The sequence below is a fragment of the Ischnura elegans genome, chromosome 7 (genome assembly GCF_921293095.1).
Source record: "Ischnura elegans chromosome 7, ioIscEleg1.1, whole genome shotgun sequence".
Classification (NCBI taxonomy): Eukaryota; Metazoa; Arthropoda; class Insecta; order Odonata; family Coenagrionidae; genus Ischnura; species Ischnura elegans.
Window position 1 is genome coordinate 5,093,517 of NC_060252.1, and position 12,882 is coordinate 5,106,398.

At 39.5% G+C, this 12,882-nt stretch overlaps 1 protein-coding gene across 3 annotated transcripts in view; it reads left to right on the top strand.

Annotated features, from left to right (window-relative positions):
• Nucleotides 1-12,882, top strand: part of LOC124162216 (gamma-aminobutyric acid receptor subunit beta-like) — a 138,114-nt gene that overhangs the window by 19,510 nt on the left and 105,722 nt on the right. The window lies entirely within an intron of this gene.

Below are 12,882 nucleotides of genomic sequence, written 5' to 3' on the forward strand. Positions count from 1 at the left end.
GCGCCTCGGCGTCTCTCAAATTCGCTCCTTGCCACGCAACCACACGCATCACCGATCCTCTTCTCTCTTCTTTGGTGACGTAAAACTGACGCTTTGAAAATTTAAGAGCACGCGAATGGAGTGCGCCTTTCCATACATTCGCCAGTTCTTCATTATATATGTTTTTTTTAATTCCACCTCAGATAATGGCGACGTATTTTTTTTTTTAATGTTGATTGGGGTCTACTTTTTATTCCTTGCAAATGTTAAGAGTCTGGAATAGTTAGTTATTCTTCTCGGGGTCCACACCTGGTTGCTGAAGCTTCATATCGGCCGGGGTCACGGAAAACCACTTATTCCATATTTTCAAAGCGCTTTATTTAATTTTATTATCATAGCATTAATTTCAAAGAGAGGGCAGATGATAATTGGAAGGCAAATTACGAACATCAGCCAATCAGACGATGGAATTTGTTGCCTCCACTGGTATTTCTTTTTGTCATTTTTCACGCGTCGGAAAATCATAAATAAATGAGCTTGAATTTAGTCTGCGTAGCGCAAAAAATTAAAGTCAATGTTGGTTTCTACCGAGACTACCGTAGTTGCACTGAATTGTTGAGGCCTTTACTTTGTAGAATTCCATTATATGGTTGGAAGAAAATTACTTTGCTTTTCTGCAAAACACACACTTCATTGCCGACTAGTTTCGGTACACTGTGGTACACTGTGCTCACAGTGTACCGAAACTAGTCGGCAATAAAGTGTGTTTTGTAGAAAAGCAAAGTAATTTTCTTCCAACCACTACCGTAGTTGTTGTAGTTTCGTCTCCAGTGGCGTTTGTTTCCGAAGTCCGTCTGATTATTCTAAAAATGATTCAAACTTGAGAGCACTGGTGGTAATATTTGATACATAGTAGAAAATATTTTCCAATTTTGAGAAAATTTCGGTTCTGAGACACTGACCCCACTCCACAACTAATCAAGAGTCGCGATAATGTCAGAGGATAAGAGCCGCTGTGTTGGATTATGGTCTCCAAAGGTGATACAGTGCATTAAGCCTGAATCACACAATCTTTTTCTTTCGTCGCGAAAAATGATCACTCGAGCGATCGCTTATCGCGACGGGAATTTAAGTGATCGCTCTAGTGATCATTTAAGTATCTGAATCACACGGTCACTCCCGCCGTCGCCTTTCGCATCACTTCCGATATCACAGCTCGCTGTCATAGGACCCGCATAACGAAAATAAATAGCGTGTTTGTTTATCTATGTCGTTCCCACGATTGCCAAACGTTGCGCTGCAATCGCTCCATACGGGAATGCGTTCTGATTGGCTGATATGGGGTTATAGTGACGGAAAAAGCGACCACACGAGTGATGAAAAAAGTGATGGGAATCCTCATCATTAGAGTGATCGCGAAAAACAATTTCCCGCGAAAATCATTTGCGAGTGATCACTCTAGTGATCGCTAAAGTGATCACTAGGAAAATGACTGATAAAATGATCGCGTGATTCAATTTTTATGGGCAGTCACCTCAAAGGAAAGCATTTCGGGGCCTGCTGGAGCCTTAAATTCGGCTACGTGCGTAGGAATGATGAGAGTCATTTGTTTCATGCGCTTTTCTTCCGTCTTTTGTTAACTCAAACCGTAATTCATGGAAGAAGACGTCTCGCGATGATAAATAACATGGATATGAGTAATGGAATGGAAATATAAGCTCCGGACAAGCTGCCAAGACAGTTAGGGAGCAACTCAACTCAATTTCAACGCAGACTGTGCGATTGCTGGTTTTCACTTCTTAGAAGAGCAACAGTTGAAGACCGAAATGCGACTCACTGGGCCACCACGCTCCGTGCATCAAAACAAGCCAACGGACAAGAAGGCCTGAAATAATCAACAGGCTATGCTCGGTGGAATCAAATGAAAACCTTACTCAGTAAATGAACTTTTTTTATTCTCATACTTCATTTTATGATTTTAATTCAATTTGTGGGATCTAATGCCATTAATGCAGTGAATATTAAAAATGAGGCACCGCAGAGACGCGGGAAAGGGTTTCTTTCATTAACGGCATCACACGCCACTTGCTGTTGCCCGTTGCAGCCTTTGCACGGAAATTCACGACGGAGTCAATGCGGTGAAAAAAAGGAAGTCGTCATAAGTTGCCTTCTTTATCAGAATCTACAGCAAAGGCGTACGCGTTGCTGAACTTAATATAGTGGAAACACAACAAAGGACGAAGTTCGCATTGAAAAAATATTTGACATAGCCAGGATTCGAACCCGAATCTCCCAAATGCAGATCAGACGTGTTAGCCAATTACATCGCCGAGACATTTTCTCGGAACGAACTTCGGGATGGGTTTTAGCTGGCTAACACACCTGACCGCCAATCGGGAGATCCGGGTTCGAATCCCGGCTGAGTCAAATAATTGTTCGAGGTGAACTTCATCCTTTGGTGTATTTAACTTTGCACCCGTGCTCGTGACTGCGTACAAAGTCACTTGCTTCTGAAGTGCTTAGTTCAGGGGATTTAGTTGGATTACCCAAGGCAAACAAACGTCCTTCACATTCCATCAAGCGGTTCCGCTGTCACAAATAACACATTCCAAACAAGTACCTCATCCAAAAAGTATTACAGCTTTCCGCCATGTTTTATTTGTTAAAAAAAAGTTGATTTATATATTTTTTTATATGTTAATAGTTGTACATTATTGGTATTGTATATTTAATTATGAGTGATGTAGTCAGCAAAGACCACAGATTTACCTTCAAAAGATCGGTGTTCATCTCAACACGAAAAATTCCGTCCAAAATCATTGTTCATCCATTGTCTTTACGACTAATGCGACGCAACAAATAACGTCATAACATTTGCCTGTCGGCGCAAGCATTTTTGCGAGGTCGCATCTCCTTTAAAATGTAGGTTTTCGCCATTTCCATCGTCCAAAACGGAAACTTTGGAAATATTCGTTTGAAATGACCCTTCAAGTGAATATATAATCTCTGAATTCATGCAAATCCCCACGGGTTACAAATATCAAAGAAATAGGCGCTTAGAGTCCAACCCATGAGCATAAATGAGCATAATAAGCAAAGAAAGTGAAAAAGGGAAACTTAATCATTTTATTGGAGATGGAGTTGATGCCTAAAATAATTGTCCCGTTATAACTATTGAATGTATATTTATCACGATTCCTGCCCTACAATGAGCACTACATCATTTTTTGTCAATAAGGGGTATATGTCACAATCAATATTTTGCGCACGAGTATGTATGCGTGTGCCGCATAAATATGCAATTTTTCAATTTCCAATAAAAAAATGCATTACCCAAACATAACATGAAGCATGGAAATCCTACCATTTTTAGAAACCCTCAGTAGATAAATTGCAATTTGAGCAGTATCATTGAGAACATAAATTAAAATAACGTATGCTTCGTTTAGCGGAGCAACCTCTTCAAGTTATTGAGATCGATGCTTCCAATCTTTATAACTATAAAACCTCTAACTTAAAATTATTCGCCTCGAGATTCGAACCGTCGCCTCCCTAATCTAATGCTAAACCGCAATAAGCACTTGTCGTGCCCTCACCTTGTCCCCCCCCCTAATCCAGCGCTTTGCATCTATAATGTCCATCTTGCGGATTTGCGTCACGAAGGCCATTATAATGAACTCGGGAGGCCCCTGAAAGTCGCCCCTTCAGGAAATTCACCATCATGAGACAAGAGTTGGGGTCGCCCAACATGAGATTAATTTTATAGTTGCCACACCTCGGCGATGAAATTACTTCGTTATCACTGGAGGTGTGACGCGCCTCGTTAAAACGCCTGCGTCCTGAGACTGCCAGATGACTTTCCACCCGAACGCACGTAATCAGGCGTATTCATGACCCAGCCGCAACCACCACCTGATAGAGCCTCAACTTTCCTTCCCTATTTATCGCCAGTACATAATTTATTCCCGGGCTATACTTATTTAAATGGCGTTTCAGTCTTTTAATCATTATATTTCTATTTGTCTTATTGACCTCAATTAGCACCGATATTCCTTGAGATGTAGGTATATAGCTAAATTACTTCCGTTCGTCACCGTTTCTAAAATGCAATGTTCTTCCACAGAGCTTTCATGCATTACGATGAAATTTAAGAAGATGCGGACAGTTATCATGATAAATGTATTTTAAAAATATAATTAGTAACACGTGATAAACATTAGTTACATAAAAAACCATTTTGAATGGCACAGATAAGGCCGTACCTTAATTAAAATATCGTAGGGTTATTTTTCTACTTGTCTTGTGATTCTTTTCAGCATTCATATTTTATTGGAAATCATCAGATATTAGACCAAATTTGTGAGATAACGCCAAATTGGATAACACTAAATGGTACCAAATCGGACCATAGATACGATTGGTTCAATCATAACACAACATTACCTAAACTATATTTGACTCAGCCGGGATTGAAACACGGATCTCCCGGAAGTCAAATATTTTCAATCCATGGTGTGAGCTCGACTCCACCCTTTGACCGCATTTAACCGGGCGCGTACAAAGTCACTTGTTTCATCATCAGTGCATTACCTAGAAAATAAATTTAAATAAAGTAACATGAACATCGCCCCTTTCAACATCTTAAAAAAATAACCTTGTTAGTAATTACATTGAGGATAAACATTAAGGAAGCTTTTTTGGAAACTGTAGCGTCTAATTCCCCCCTCGCTGGTATCTCTATCTTGTCGTGATGAGGGGGCTTGCGTGCCTAAGTGAACCTGAGAGCTATGCCGGCGGGAGCAAAAGCTCCTGGTAGGGCCACCCAAGCCGGACAGGTCAAAGGGGATAGGCCCGACAAAAAGAGATACCCTGGTCCTCCAGGTTAGGGGTTGGGCGTGGGGCTAACAATCCCACACCGTAAAAAAAATGTTCTGTTACGAAACCCATAAAGAAGCCTCGGAATACGGACGAATTTAAGGATAATGACACTGGCAAACAATCAGGAACTCGAAAACGGAATACAACATTGACCTTAGCTACATGGAATGTAAGGACCATGTTGAAGGCTGGAAAAATGGCAGAGATCGCTGAAGAAGTATTGAAATATGGGATGGATGTAGTGGCGTTACAAGAAATAAGATGGAAATGGAAGATTGGATAAAAAGGACTACTCAATGTTCTATAGTGGGCCTAAATTGAGAACTGGACAATGTGAAACAGGGTTTATCCTTAATAACAAAATGAAGCAAAGCTGCTTAGGGTATGAACCTCTGGGGGATAGAATGTGTAAGATAAAGCTCAAAGGACGTTTTAGAAACTTATCTATCATCTCAGCTTATGCACCCACAGAAGATGCTAATGATGATGAGATGAATGCCTTCTATGATCAACTGGATAGAGAATACAGCAAGATACCTAAATATGACATGTTGATTCTCCTAGGAGATTTCAATGCAAAAATAGGAAGAGAGGACTTCTTGCAGCATGTAGCTCGAAATCACTCTTTACATACTGAAACAAATGGAAACGGAATGATGCTAAGCCAGCTGGCAGAAGCTAAAGGGCTAATAATCAAAAGTACCTGTTTTGCTCACAAAGATATTCATAAGGGAACATGGAAAATGGCAGGTACAGGAGTGGTCAACCAAATTGATCACGTTCTGGTTTCCAGAAGACATGCATCTTCAGTCATTGACATAAGGTCTGCAAGAGGCCCAAACTGTGATTCAGACCATTATTTGGTAAAGGCCAAGCTCAGGGAAATAATTGCGAATGTGGGACGTATTAAAGGACCCAAGAGGATACAGTGGAGAGTGGAAAATTTCAGACATCCAGCAGCTGTAGCCCAATATCAGGAAATCCTGGGTAAGAAACTAGAAGAAAGAGCAGAGAACCTGAGTGTAAATGACTCGGTAGAGGGAAAATGGCTTAGTATAAAGAAGGCTATGGAAGAGGCTGCAAAGGAGACCATAGGAGAAAGAAAGAGAACAAGGAATGAAGAATGGTTGGATAATGAGTGCAGAAAAGCTATAGAAAGGAAGAATATAGATCGAAGGAACACCATCCAGAAAGAGACAAGACAAAATGTTGAAAGATATAAAGAAAGCAGAAGATAAGCAAATAAAATACTACGAAAAAAGAAAAAACAGTACTTAAAAGGGTTTGTGGAAAAGATTGAGGAACTGAACACACAAAATGAAAGTAGAAAGTTATACCAGGCAATCAAACGGATGACGAATAAATTTCAACCAAGAACAAACGCATGTAAGGATAAGAATGGGAGGTTGGTTGGAACAGAGGAAGAAGTAATGGGAGGATGGGCCGAGTACTTTAAGGGATTGCTGAATGTCAATGAGATAGATGAGGAAGATGAGGAGGATGGAGAAATGTTGGACATGAGGGTGGACACCAATATTAGTGGGCCATCAATTGAGGAGGTGGAGGAGTCGTTAAAACGGCAGCGGAATGGGAGAGCTCCAGGGGAAGATCAAATTGTACCGGAGTTAATCAAGTATGGAGGAAAAAATTTAACAAAGAACCTACATATACTGATATGTGAAATATGGGAGAAAGAAGAGATGCCTGAGAAATGGAAGATTGGTTTTATTTGCCCTATATTCAAGAAGGGAGATAAATTGCAATGCAGCAACTATAGGGGAATCACATTACTAAATGTCACTTACAAGATACTTTCTTTTGTACTGCAGAGGAGACTTAACACGTATGCTGAAGTAATCCTTGGTGAGTACCAATATGGCTTCAGGCCGGGAAGAGGAACAACCGACTAAATCTTTGTAATGAGACAATGCATGGAGAAATGTTATGAGTACAACATTGACCTACATATGCTTTTCATTGATTTCCAGCAAGCTTTTGATAGTGTCAATAGAAGAAAAATGTTGAAGGCATTGGAGGGATTTGGAATACCAAAAAAGCTAATTAAGTTGGTAAATATGACTATGGAAGGATCTCAAGCTAAGGCCTATATCGGGTGCAAGACTAGTGAAGCCTTTAAGATAACAACTGGAGTAAGACAAGGAGATTCTCTATCAGCAGTACTATTTAATCTGTGTCTACATGAAGCCATGAAAGAACTGGGGTTAGAGGGGACAATTGTGCATAAATCTACTTAGGCATGTGCCTATGCCGACGATATAGTTCTAATGGCAAGGAATATGGATTCTCTGAAAGAAATATTCAAAATCTTAGAACAGAAGAGTAAGAATATAGGGCTCAGAATCAATGAGAGAAAAACGAAATACATGAGAATGTCGACCACGGAAGACAGAAGATGGACTCAAAACGTTACATTTGGGCAGTACAACTTTGAAAATGTAAAATATTTCAGCTACCTCGGTACTAATTTAAACTGTAAGAACTCAATGACAGAAGAGATCAACAAGAGGATAATGGCTGGAAATAGGGCTTACTTTGCTAATATTAAGCTCCTGAAGTCAACTCTTCTATCTAAGGATATGAAATTCAAGATCTATAAGACACTTATCAGACCGGTCGTGACATATGGAGCAGAAACGTGGAGCATCTCCGCTGGAAACGAGCAAGCTCTGCGGATATTTGAACGGAAGGTTTTGCGAAAGATATATGGTCCCGTGACAGATGGGGTAACTTGGAGGATAAGAACAAACAAGGAAATAGAAAATATTATCCGAGGCGAAGACATAGTGAGGTTTGTGAAGACCCAACGGCTAGCTTGGCTAGGTCATGTAAAAAGAATGAGTGAAGAAAGGATGCCTAAGAAGATTCTACATGGAAATATGGATGAAAAGAGAAAAAGAGGAAGACCGAGGAAAAGATGGATGCAGGATATGGAAGAAGACATAAAGGCTATGAGGATTGTCAGATGGTGGGAGAAAGTGCAGAACAGGAGAGAATGGACAGGCGTCTTGAGGGAGGCCAAAGCCCATACTGGGCTGTAGTGCCAAGGAAGTAGTAGTAGTAGCGTCTAATTCACTTTTGATGACTCAACATTTCGCCCGTCGTGCAAGAGGCGATGTCAAGAGAAAATATCATACAATAGCACATCCCGAAAATATCTTCCGTAACTTCTAAAAGAAGCAATGACACCTATTAATGAAAAATTTATTTAATTATGGACGACGTATTGACCAAATGGAATTATTCTATAGTGATCCGCACACAAATATTTTATTCGTCGATATCGGCGCTTTGATCACATCATTTTCCAGATATTGCCCACGTTTTCAGAAATGTTTTAGCCACGTTTGATCCACGATATTTAAATAACTAACAGACAAGTTATGTAACGCATACGATACATACATAATAAAATTCTTTTCGGTGTCAATTTTATCATGATTAGCACTTGGCTTACTTTTCCATTATCTTCCGAGTGACCAGGGTTTCAGTACAGAAGTGTCTTCATCTAGGTTGCATTTATCTCTGGCGGTCACACGTGAGTACGATTGACGAGGAAAAATCTGTTTGCTCAGAATGGAGGAGAGTTACATGAAGTAAGAGTCGATGAGCCCTTTATTTGGAAGGAGGGAAGGTCATGAGCTTTCGATGTGAAAGGAATTGAATGTAAGGCAGCCAGGAATGTGGACGACAACGGGATGGGTCAAATCGACCTCAATGAGGGATATGACACAAACAAGTTGAGGATATATAGCAATTCAAAATGCTGAAGATGTCAAATTTGGTGCCTTTGTCACTGGTATGTCAAGTAAAATGAATTACTAATGTGTTGGCGATTAAGTGTTACACGAATATTTGAACATCCTCCAAAACTTTCCTGCCACCGTCGAAAATTGTAGAATATGCTGCGATCATATAGGATCCGGTGCTTAAATTGCTTAATTTGCAAACTTAATAAAATACAGAGAAAAGCAAATAATTCGTCAAAAAGTGCTTCGGGCGCACAGAAAGAGTTACCTCGGGTTAAAACAAATGAGGCTGGGGGCCGCTAGAGACTCGTAGACAGCCCGCTGGTCTTAGATTACTTGAGCGATTGAGGAAAGATATCTTTCAGAGCGAAAAGGAAAGCATCGTATTATACCTAACCCCACTACATTTCCAGGTCCGGTATATGCGATAAATTACGAGAGATATTTTGCAGAACATAATGGTATGGGAATTTTCTCTGAACAACGAAGGACTTCAATAAATGCTTGGCGAAACTTTGACGGAGTATTTACTTTTTACATATTAGCGGCTGGTGTCCCAATACCCCCTGCCACACGCCCTTTTAGGCGGCTTTAGGGGTAGCATGTCGATTTATTCTAAAATGTTCACGCTCTTTTTTCTGCCCTTAAATTGTCTTCCCACTTGACCGATGTACAAAATATCACAGGCTACAAACATAATTATTCCATTTCTTACCAAGATTCCCTTTGATAAATGCACCTTCTATAATTTTTACGGCTATTCTTATTTTTAAAGATCACGCTGCTTTTTTGACAGTTACGGAAGACGTTTTGGGAACTTCTCTGATGTCTTATTATCGTTTCTTTCGATGTCACATCTAGTAGAGATATTTTGGAGTGTAATAAATGATTATGACGCTAGGGATCCTAAATATTATGTTTACCTTCTGCTTTACCCTATTTCCGTGTACATGTCTTCGGTAGGATAAACATTTACCCAGCGCGAAGGTGTATCTGAATGAAACACAAACGGTTTTGTCAAAATGATAACTGAGAGTATCAGAAACCTTCGAAATGTATGGGAGAGAAGACCATTTTACGCCGTCCAATATTATTAATTCAAGGAGGACATCGAGAGAATTAACAGTTGGGCGTAGGCCAATCATTTGGTTCTTAATGACAAGAAAACAAAAGCAATAATTATAGGGAGCAATTACTTATTTTCCCAATTAGACCATGAAAATCTACCAAAAATAAGAATCGGAAGCCACAATATACCTTATGACGAAACAGTAAAAAACCTCGGAGTCATATTCGATCGAACCCTTAGTTGGAAGCCTCAAACCCATTATGCGAGGCGTAAATATTTGGGATCATTGCATCAACTTTTCAGAGCCAGAGAAATACTTACACCCGACATACGAATTTCTTTAGTTAAAACACTAGTCTTCCCTCACTTGGATCATTGTACAGACTTATTCACTAACCAAGACGACGCAAACAATAATAGACTCCAATTGGTAATGAATTCAGCTGTAAGATTTATTTACGATTTAAATAAATGGGACCATATTAGTAACTATTACAACCGCCTTAACTGGCTTACGTATAAATAGCGTCTCACCCTTCACATAATAACTCTAGCCTTTAGTGTCTTAACGACCGGTTACCCGCCATACTTGTACGAGAAATCCGTTAGAAAATCTAAGGTTCATAATATACCGACCCGTAATCATACCATTGACCTCCATATTCCAAAACATCACACGCCTCATATGAACATATCATTTATACCAACCGCCTCACGAATATGGAACTCTCTCCCAGCCCAAATAAGAAGCAGTACAAATATCAATAGGTTTAAACATAGCGCATATGGGTTTCCAAAGAATGCCTCCTTAACCCCAAGTTAAATTTCTTTTGTTTATATACACTTTCTTGTTCATATTTCTTTTGTTTGTCACCTTAAATTTTGTAATTAGTGTGTTATATCTAAGTGCGATGATTTATTTCTTTTTTTTTGTCGAAAATACTGTATTGTTTTTTTAATGCACTAGGCGATATGCACTGTTCACATTTGACTGCATATATATATTTATTTACTTATTGTCTTTTATTTATCTATCTCAATGTGAAATGTAGAAAGCTACTTATATTTTCTCATGGGCCACAGTGCCTACGAAAATAAACGATATTATTATTATTATTTTCTCTTTCACGGTCTCTAAAGATGGAGGAGATATGACAGTACTAGGACCTTCAGTGTCACACGGCACTTTGCCTTGTAGTGACGGCAAAGCTAGCTGAATTTATGTATTTGGAAATTTCTCGGGATATCACACCCAATATTATTCCATGAAAATAAGTACTACATTGTCTGTTTTAAATCCCTCACTGAATGATATCCTGAGATCGTTTTATATGACTAATTTCACCACTTCAGTTAGGCTCGAATCTTTCTATCACTTTAGTGACGACGACCACTACTCATCCACTTCCAAACCCTTGGGGCTAAACTACAAAGTTGCTCTCATTCCCCTTAAATAGAAAACCACGACATTTAGGCATTCACTATAGCCTATACGTACAAAATCACTACCGAAAGTACATGTGAATTGAGTCGAGGGGTTTTAAAATGGCTGAATGCGCCGTGATTTCCCCGCCAAACAAAAGCGAAAGCAGCAGCAGTCCCATTTGACGGAGCAGCCCTCTCCTCACCGTGGCAGGGATGACTCATGCAAATACGAGGACCCCATCGATCCCCGATCATCGCCAATGTAGGTTAAGGAGCATTGGGTTGCATTCCACTCCCTGTCGCCGAGTCTTTTAGCCGCTGGAAATTGATAACGTTGACGGAGGCAGTATGAGAGGCACACCACTATCTCTCCACATCCGCTATAAATGCATACCCGGCCACAACATAATATTCCTGCCCCACACAGCCATTTCAGTCGCTTGCAATCAACGGAAATATTTTTTACCAAGATCGATATCTGAATCTTTTCAAGCAAGCTGATAAAAAAACCTCTTGTTAAATTGTCAATGGCAGAACTTTCAGGGATACGGTCACGGTAATGGGAGTTATAACGACTTGGAAACAACTCAATCCTGAAGAATTATAGGTTTAAGATTGACAAAAACGGTTAGGATTAATCAACGCAGTGTGGAAAGTCATTCCATAACTTATATCGAGTTTTGTCGCTCCTTACTTAGCTTCACCAGTATACACTTGCTTTTATGACTTACGATTTGTTAAAAACTTTGGAGTTTCTTCGCGTAATGGGATATTTTAATAAAGAAAGGAGACTTTTCTGGATCGCATCATCCAAAGGGCATGTCTTAAGGTTTGACCTCATCGTTCGATTTCATTCTCCTCAGCGTCAACCAAGTGTACACTTTCCATTGCCATGGTTTCATGATCATCAGACGACTGGACAAAAAATTGATGGCAAAAATTCGAATGAAGTAAATGAAATCTTGAAAACTCTTCACAGAGCTGTTCATCCTATCAATGTTTACATTGCTTGGTTTCGAGTAAGAATGCCAACAAAGTTTACAAAAAGGGAAACAAATTTAGTGAATTTATGATAAATCATAAGAATTTGATGAGTTACCACTCACGGTAATGACGTATCTGCCGTACACTTACGGAAATGTTTGTTTGCCATCATGTTGTCCCTATCAATTCTTTTAGATTTTTGGAATGTTAAGATCATATTGCTTACCGATTTGTGTGTTCTTCTCCCTAGTGATGGGGCGGCGTGCAGTAACAAATGTTATCATTTGCAACGTGTACGTAAACTTCTTTAACTATAACTTGTAGCAATTTAAGTTGATATCTGCCGCGGGAAAAGCTTAAGATAATAAAATAATTGCTATAATAATCGCCTGTAACACAACAAGATACAATAAAATGAGTCATTTGTGACTAGAAGAGTCATGTTTAACAGTGTCATTGACGCTTTAAGCGCACCGTTGATCGAGGCATTAAAATGAAGAGGCCAGATAGCCAAATTCAATTGCTGTCTACCTCCTCGGTCCGCATATACGAATTTTCGACAATCACTACTAAGCAGATACATAAAAACCAATAATTTTGATTGCCATTGTATGAATAACCTTATTTGAATGATTAATCTGTTCCATCACTTGAGTTCGAATTTTTCAAAATTTACTCAGAATGAAACGATAACCGAACGATCATAAATTACGAAAGAAGGAAAACAAACAGTACGAAGGATGAGCAAGAGCTTGAGTTATTTTCGCGTTTTTTATGCAG